Source organism: Chrysochloris asiatica, unplaced genomic scaffold (assembly GCF_000296735.1).
Source record: "Chrysochloris asiatica unplaced genomic scaffold, ChrAsi1.0 scaffold00023, whole genome shotgun sequence".
NCBI lineage: Eukaryota > Metazoa > Chordata > Mammalia > Afrosoricida > Chrysochloridae > Chrysochloris > Chrysochloris asiatica.
This window is the reverse complement of record NW_006408541.1, coordinates 5,999,969-6,007,984: the sequence shown is the minus strand read 5'-3', so window position 1 is coordinate 6,007,984 and position 8,016 is coordinate 5,999,969.

Genomic DNA, 8,016 nt, shown 5'->3' with positions numbered 1-8,016 from the left:
TCTCTCTCCTTTTATCTTATAAGATAACAGATGGTGCATGGCACACTCTTGGGAGTGTCCCATATATCTGATCAGGACCAATGTGGAATTGGTGGTGGTAGTGGTGGTTATGTGCTGTGACTCATAATGACCTTGTATGGGGTTTCTAAGCCTGTAAATCTTTACAGGAACAGAAAGCCTCATATTTCTCCCATTAAGTGTCTGTTAGATTCAAATTGCTGCTGAGGTTAGAAGCCCAACTTGGTACATCCCGCCCTTAATTCTCTTATTCCTTTCTCATATCATATCATAGGATACCACAAGCCACTGAGAATCATGGTACAGCTAAATTGACACATACTGTTTGGAGAACACAGTTCAATCCATGACATCTATATACTACTTTTATTCTCTAGTAACAAAGTCAATTTCACGTGCTCTAAAGAATGAAGTTGTCAAGGACTTCATTCTTCTTGGATCAACTATCAACACTCATGGAAGCACCAATCAAGAAATCAAATGACATATTACATCAGGCAAATCTACTGCACAAGACCTCTTTAAAGTGTTGAAGAGCAAAGATGTTACTTTAAGAACTAAAGTGCCCCTGACTCAAGCCATGGTATTTTCAATACCCTCATATGCATGTGAAAGTTGGAGAGTCAGTAAGGAAGACCATAGAAGAATTGATGCTTTTGAGTTATGGTGTTGGAGGAGAATGTTTAATATATCCATTGGCTGCCAAAAGAATAAACAGACCTGTGTTAGAAGAAGTACAGCCAGAGTGCTACTTGAAAGCCAGGATGGACAGAACTTGTCTTTCATATTTTGGACATATTGTCAGGAGGGACCAGTCCTTGAAGAAGGATATCATGTTTGATAAAGTGGAAGGTCAGAGAAAAAGAGGAAGATCCCCAATGAGATGGATTGGCACAGTGGCAGCATCAATGGACTCAAGCGTGGCAACAATAGTGAGGTTGGCCCAGGACTGGGCAGTGTTTCCTTCTGTTGTGCATAGAGTCAATATGAGACTATGAGTTGATACTGACTCAATGGCACCTAACAATAACAACAACAACAATGAGACTTGATGTGAGTGAGAACCAAAATAATTGTCATGCTGTTGCTTTGCATTCCTTTCCATGCTATTGTTTTTTGGCTTTAATACTAGGAATTAATTTTCTCAGTTTTGTAGTCTTGGTGTGGTATTGTAGGATAAGCACTTGACTGCTAACCACAAGGTCAATGGTTCAAACCCACTCTTTGGAAATCCTATACTGGGTGGTTGTGAGTCAGAACTGTCTCCACGACACTTAACAACAACAAGGAGGCTAAAGTTCAAGTTCAGTACTTCAATTCTAGAAGATGTTTTTCTCTCTGTGTGCAGGCTCTGAGAATGTCCTTGTCTCCTTTTAACATCAGTGTTTCTCTTGGTCTAGGAGATTCTAAGCTCAGGGACCCTGTGTCCAAAGACTTATTCTACTCCTGGCTCTTCTTTCTTGGTGGCACCCAGGACCCTCTCTTTTTGCTTTTATGTCTTATAGGGTTATAAAGGAATCAGGGTGTGGTGGATTGAAAAGTCATTTTGAACCCCAATGTCCATGGTTCAAATTCACCAGCCCCTCCTCAGAAACCCTATGGTGGTGGTTATGTGCCTTGGAGGGTCTCTATTGGTCTGAAATGACTTGATGGCACTTAACAACAACAACAGGGGTGAAAAGAGGCAGTGACTCAAGATACACCCCATTCTGATTCTCTTCATTAGCACAAGAAACTACCTAACCCTCATTTACATGCTGAATCCTGCCTCATTAACATAGCAAACAACTTATTTCCAAACTGGACTATAACAATAGGCCTACAGACTTCATAGAATATAAAATATTGTTGTTGTTGTGAAGTGCCATTGAGTCGGTTCAGATTCATAGTGACCCTATATAGGTTTTCCAAGGAGCAGCTGGTAAGCTTGAACCACTGACCTTGCAGTTCAAATGACTTTGCTGTCTGATGCATTAGCCCACAGTGCCACACCAGGACTCCAATATAACATATAATGGGGGAATAATCAGCAAAGGACCCTGGGTAGTATAGTGGATTAAGAGCTGGGCTGCTAACCACAAAGGCATTATTTCAGTTTCACCAGCCACTCCACATGACAAAAATAAGTCTTTCTGCTCCTGCAAAGATTTGTTGTTGTTGTTAAGTGCCATAGTGCTGGTTCTGACCCATAACGACCCTGTATAGAGTTTCTGAGGAGCAGCTGGTGGGTTTGAACTGCCGACCTTGAAGTTCAAACTGACCTTGCAGTCCAGTGTGTTATCTACAGCCCCACAGCCTGGGACACCCACTCTACAGGGTCACATGAGTCAAAACCAACTGGACAGCAATTAACTGTAACCACAAAATGGAGAAACACCACACAATGCTGGAAATGATGATCTAGCCAAGGTGACAAGTATTTTGAAAGGACTTGATTCAATCCATGATAGTCCTCCATACAACTATGACACTCACCAAGAAATGACAGGGGAAAACACTTTGTGACCCTACCTGTGAAAATTCTCCAACAAAGACCTTATGGATCACAATAGAACACTGTTCAATTTGCTTCCTTGTACATGATGGACTTTGACTCTTATTTCCCACCAACCTCTGCACTGAACATCGCACAGAACAATTTTCATTTTCTGAACCATTTCAAAGTCCTTTTTGTGGCTTTCAGGGTCATGCATGAATGACACTGAGCTGATTCATGCGTATCTAGTTCTTCACCTGTTCTTGATTTTCAGCAACTGCTATGTGTCTTTGTCATACTTTACAATTCCATTTACACTGTCATTATTCTTATTTGGACCTCAACTCTTCCAGATACTTTTATGAAACAGGTCAAATATTGTCCCCACTCCAACCATCACCTCATAGTCCTTGTCTGCTTCCTCCGTTCACATCTCTTCTCCATTAGATTATAAGCCACATGCAGGAAGAGATCTTTTGGGACATGTTTATTGTCACATTCTCAGCTCTGAGCTGAGAGTCTAGAAGTTGCTGGGTTCTCATGAATATTTGATTGAAAAATCGAATGCATGTCCCTTTTCCTCATTTCTGTAATAACAAGAAATGGGGGAGTTTGTGCTCATGTATGAACATTGGAATAAAATTAAAGCTTTCCTGATGAGAATTGGAATAAGGTTATTCATTCTTCTTTGTTGCAATATTCGCATACGAAAAAGGTGACAGAAAGGAATAACAACCTATGTTCAGGGCCTGAACCAGAGTGAAACCAGGGAGGTACGTAGGATGCATAATTTGAGGATGGACTTACTTTTAGGGCCATACACTTCCTCATAGAGACTCTGAACTTGCATGACCTTGAAAGTCCCTTACTAATGTAATGTACTCTTACTAATGAATCTTTGAGAGTTTAAAACACAGCCCGACAATAGAATCCGATAATCTTCTTCTCTCTTTAAAAATAGGATTGCCAGACAAAATGCAAAACGCCCAGTTCAATTTGAATTGCAAATAAACAACAAATAATATTTTGTATAAATGTATCCCAAGTAGTGCATGGTTACTCTGAAAAAAGAAAAGAAAAAAATCTCTCATTTATCTGAAGTTCAAGTTGAACTATGCATTCTATGCTTTGATTTTGTTTTTTTTAATTTACTATATCTAGCAACACTTTCTAGAAGTTGTCTGGGGTAATAATTTGATGGCAGAGTCCTGGTGTGTCATTGTAGGATCAGCATTGGACTGCTAACCACAAGGTCTGTGGTTCAAACCCACCAGGCGTTCCTTGAAAATCCTACTCAAGGTCACTGTGATTCAGAACCGACTTGATGGCACTATACAACAACAATCTCATGGCAGTCATGTTGTGGTAGATTTCACCTGAATAAAAATCTTGTTGAGGGAGGGCCTTTTCTACTTCCAGATACAGCCCCTCAATAATGAAATGCCACGTTGAGATCCTCGTCTGTCACAACCATGCTTCTCAAATCTTTCCACCCTCTCATTTTTCTTTGCAGGGAGAATATATCAGATCAAGTAAACATTCCCACTCAAGGCTTTCATAAAATATTGAACATTTAATTTTAGCTTCTTAAAGCAGTCAAGCCTGCTATAACTGTTGGAAATTTTTGCATATTTACTAATAACCGAAACCCTAGAGGTTTATGCTGCACATTCAGCAAAAAGGGCTGACCAGACCCTTTTCTGCTTTACGGTTTGTCCACTATGGTTAACTATATGCCCCATTTGCAGCTTGTTAACAAAGCACCCAATTAGCACAGACGGCATTTCAATTTTTGGCAAGATAGTAATGCTCATTTTGCCTTAAAAGAGAAGATTTCAGTTACAGGAGGATATTTTCTTTCTTTCTTTCTTTCTTTTTCTTTGAAGACCACCTGACCAAACCTTTCTGAGAGTAAGAAATGGGCATACCATGTCAGCAGGGTCAGTTTCAGCAACATCAGATAGAAAGATGCACTGCGGTAATTGGATATCTGCAAACTGAATTACCTATGATTCAGAAAGAGAAGGAATTTATCAGAAGACAATGTGCTAGCAACATCTAAACAGGAAACCCAGTAATCTAATATCTAATGGTTCCGAATGGAAACAATAACTTGTGTGCATAGGATGAACAAAGTAAAAGATAAAGGAAGAGAGAAATAGTTCAGATACAGCAGAGTCTACACCGGCATGTATCCAGCTCCTATCGAGAGATATGCTGTGCCAACTTGGATATATTAGGATTTTAGTAGTTGCAAACCCTGCTTGTATATAAAACCTAACAGATCTAGTGAGATAAACTCTCCTGGGATTTAAACCGGTCATCTATATGTTGGAATCCTGCAATGGTACTATAGGATAAGCACTGGACTACTAACCACAAGGTCAGTGATTCAAACCACCAAGCACTCCTCAGAAACTCTACAAGAGTCGGAACTGACTTGATGGTACTTAACAATAGCAACAACGTCTGTCTTTTAACTCTCCAGAACCATTTTTGACAGACAAGTGTTGGGATACAGCAAAATTCATTCACTTATTCATGAATTAAACAAATTCTGGAAAATTCATTAGGGGCCAAGGACTGTTCTATTTTTATTTCTTTATTTTTCAATATTTAGCTTTCTTGAACTTCTATCTTGGTAGTGAGGAACTGAAAACAAATAAGCAAGATAAATACTAAATAAGCAGTATGTCAAATACAGCACGTGATGTAATAAAGACAATAGACAGCATCAGACTGAGAATGTGTACCTGGAGGAAAAAAGATTTTATTTTAATTATGAGGATAGTGAAGACCCTCAAAGAGATGGGTTGACACAGTGGTTACAACAATGGACTCAAACAATGGTCAAGATAGCGCAGGACTGGAGAAACTTTCATTCGGTTGTGCTTGGAGTCACTATGGGTTGGTGCTGACTCCAGGGCATCTAACAACAACAATACAGATCTCTAAAGTGCGATCACATAAAGAGAGCAATGCAGACACAGAGAAAACCCTCAACTCCCTGAGGAAGGCCAAACTATTCTGGAAAGTTTATGGTAGAGCAGGGAGGAAGTGTGGATGTTAAGAGACGAGGCATCCATGGATCAGATGCTCAGGGATTTGTCGGCTTTGATAAAGAGGCTGGACCTGATGCTAAGGATAATGGAAGAGTTTAGTCAGCCAAGTGATACAGTCTGAGTTTTACCTTTAAGGTTCGCTCCAGATGTGGATAGTAGAGCTGCCTTTTGTGCAATTATGTAGTTGTCTTGGCAGATCATGACTTGCACTTAGAAGGTAGCTATGATGGAGCTAAGAAGCGACTGGGTTCAGGACATGCCATTAAAAAGCCAGGAAGCAGATGGTTTGCTGATGCATTGGGTTCAGGATGACTTGAAGTCTTTGATCTGAGAACTGGGCCAGTGGAGATCTCAGTAGTATTGGGTTAGTGAACCCACTGAATGGAGCAAATATGCAGATGGAAGGATTTAGAGTTTATTTTGGGCATATTAAGTTTGAAATTCCTCTTTGACACCCACGAGACATGCCAAATAATCAATTGGATCAAATAGAGCCTTGTTTTACAGAGGATTTGGGAATAATCAGCATATTATTCTTTTTATTGTTATTAAGTGCTATTGAGTCGATTCCAACACATACAGGTCCTACATAGGATGTCCAAGACTGTAAATCTTTGTGACAACAGAAAGCCTCATGCTTCTCCTGCAGAGCAGCTGGTGGGCTTGAACCGCCATCCCTGTGCTTCACAGTCCAGTGCTTATCCTATAGGACCACTACACTTCCCAAACAACATACGTTAAGTTCTTTTGAGTTGTTTCCAATGTATAGTGACCCTGTATAGAGTTTCCAAGGAGTGGCTGCTAGATTTGAACCACCAACTTCCGTCCAATGCTTATCCTACAGTGCAGCACCAGAATTTAGCATATTTAAACCATGAGACTAATTTGCTGAATAACCTGGGAGTTGTCATATGTGGAGAAGGTAAAAGGTCCAAGGACTACCCCTTGAGGCACTCCAACATATATTGAAGCATTTTGAGTGGTATATACTTTGCCAAGTGAGACAAATGCAAAAGTGATGGATGTTTACCATCCTTGACTTCACTGCTAAATATCAACATTGCCGTTGGGTCATGGTGACAACCAATCCAACCCCTGCATGTTTGCATATATTTTATAGACAGCTGTGCACTATATGGATATTAGTAACATTTACTGGCTTCAGATAGCCATTAACATCATAATATTTTATTGTAGGAATTATAAATTTCAAATATACTTGGATTGGTGGTGGTGATATTGTACCACCAAGTCAATTCTGACTCATAGCAACCCTGTGTAGGGTTTTCGAGACTGTCAATCTTTATTGAGAGCAGAAAGCCTCATCTTTCTCCCACAGAGTGACAGGTACATCTGAACTACTGACTTTGAAGTTAGCAGCCCAGCTCATAATTCATACGCTACCAGGTCCCTATACACTCATACACTAGGATTAGAAAACTTCATTTTATGGAAGGTTATTGTATGCTATCAAATAATTACAAAGATTTGTTTGCAAAACGTCTCCTACAGACAACAAACAAGAGCAATTTTTTTAAAAAGCAGAAAATCCACTTTCAACATTTTGCCACTTAACCAGGATTAAAAGGCTAATTGATTCTCTTAATAGCCTTTGTAAAGCATTCTGATATTTGCTACAGGCATAGTGAATGCTGGTTTCACAGTTTCGGTAATCTAGAACAATTCTCAGCACTTCTACCCAAAGACGTTTGAATGGATATGCAGCCCTGTTTCCTTACTATTGTTCTCACATCAGTTTATATAAGTTGTTGTTGTTGTTGTTAGGTGCCATCGAGTCAGTACCAACTCACAGCGACCCTACATAAAACAGAACAAAACACCAACCTCACAATCATTGCCACACTTGAACCCATTGATGCTGCCATTTTGCCAATCCATCTTGCTGGTGGTCTTCCTCTTTTCCTCTGACCATCCACCTTTCCAAACATGATATCCTTCTCCAGTGACTGGTCCCTCCTGATAATATGTCCGAAGTATGAGAGACGAAGTTTGGCCATCCTGACTTTCAAGGAGCACTCTGGCTGCACTTCTTCCAACACAGATCTGGTGGTTTTTTTGGCAGCCCATGACACTTTCAATATTCTCCAACACCATAACTCAAAAGCCTCAATTCTTCTATGGTCTTCCTTATTCACTGTCCAGGTTTCGCATGCATATGAGCTTATTGAAAATACCGTGGCTTGGGTCAGGGGCACCTTAGTCATCAAACTGACATCTTTGCTTTTCAACACTTTAAAAAGGTCTTGTGACCTTTGCCCAATGCAATACGTCGTCTAATTTCTTGACTGCTGCTTCCCTGAGTGTTGATAGTTGATCCAAGAAGAACGTAGTCCTTGACAACTTCAATCTTTTCTCCATTGATAAGAATGTTGTTTATTGGTCCAGTGCTGAGGATTTTTGGTTTCTTTAAATTGAGATGTAACCCATACTGAAGGCTGT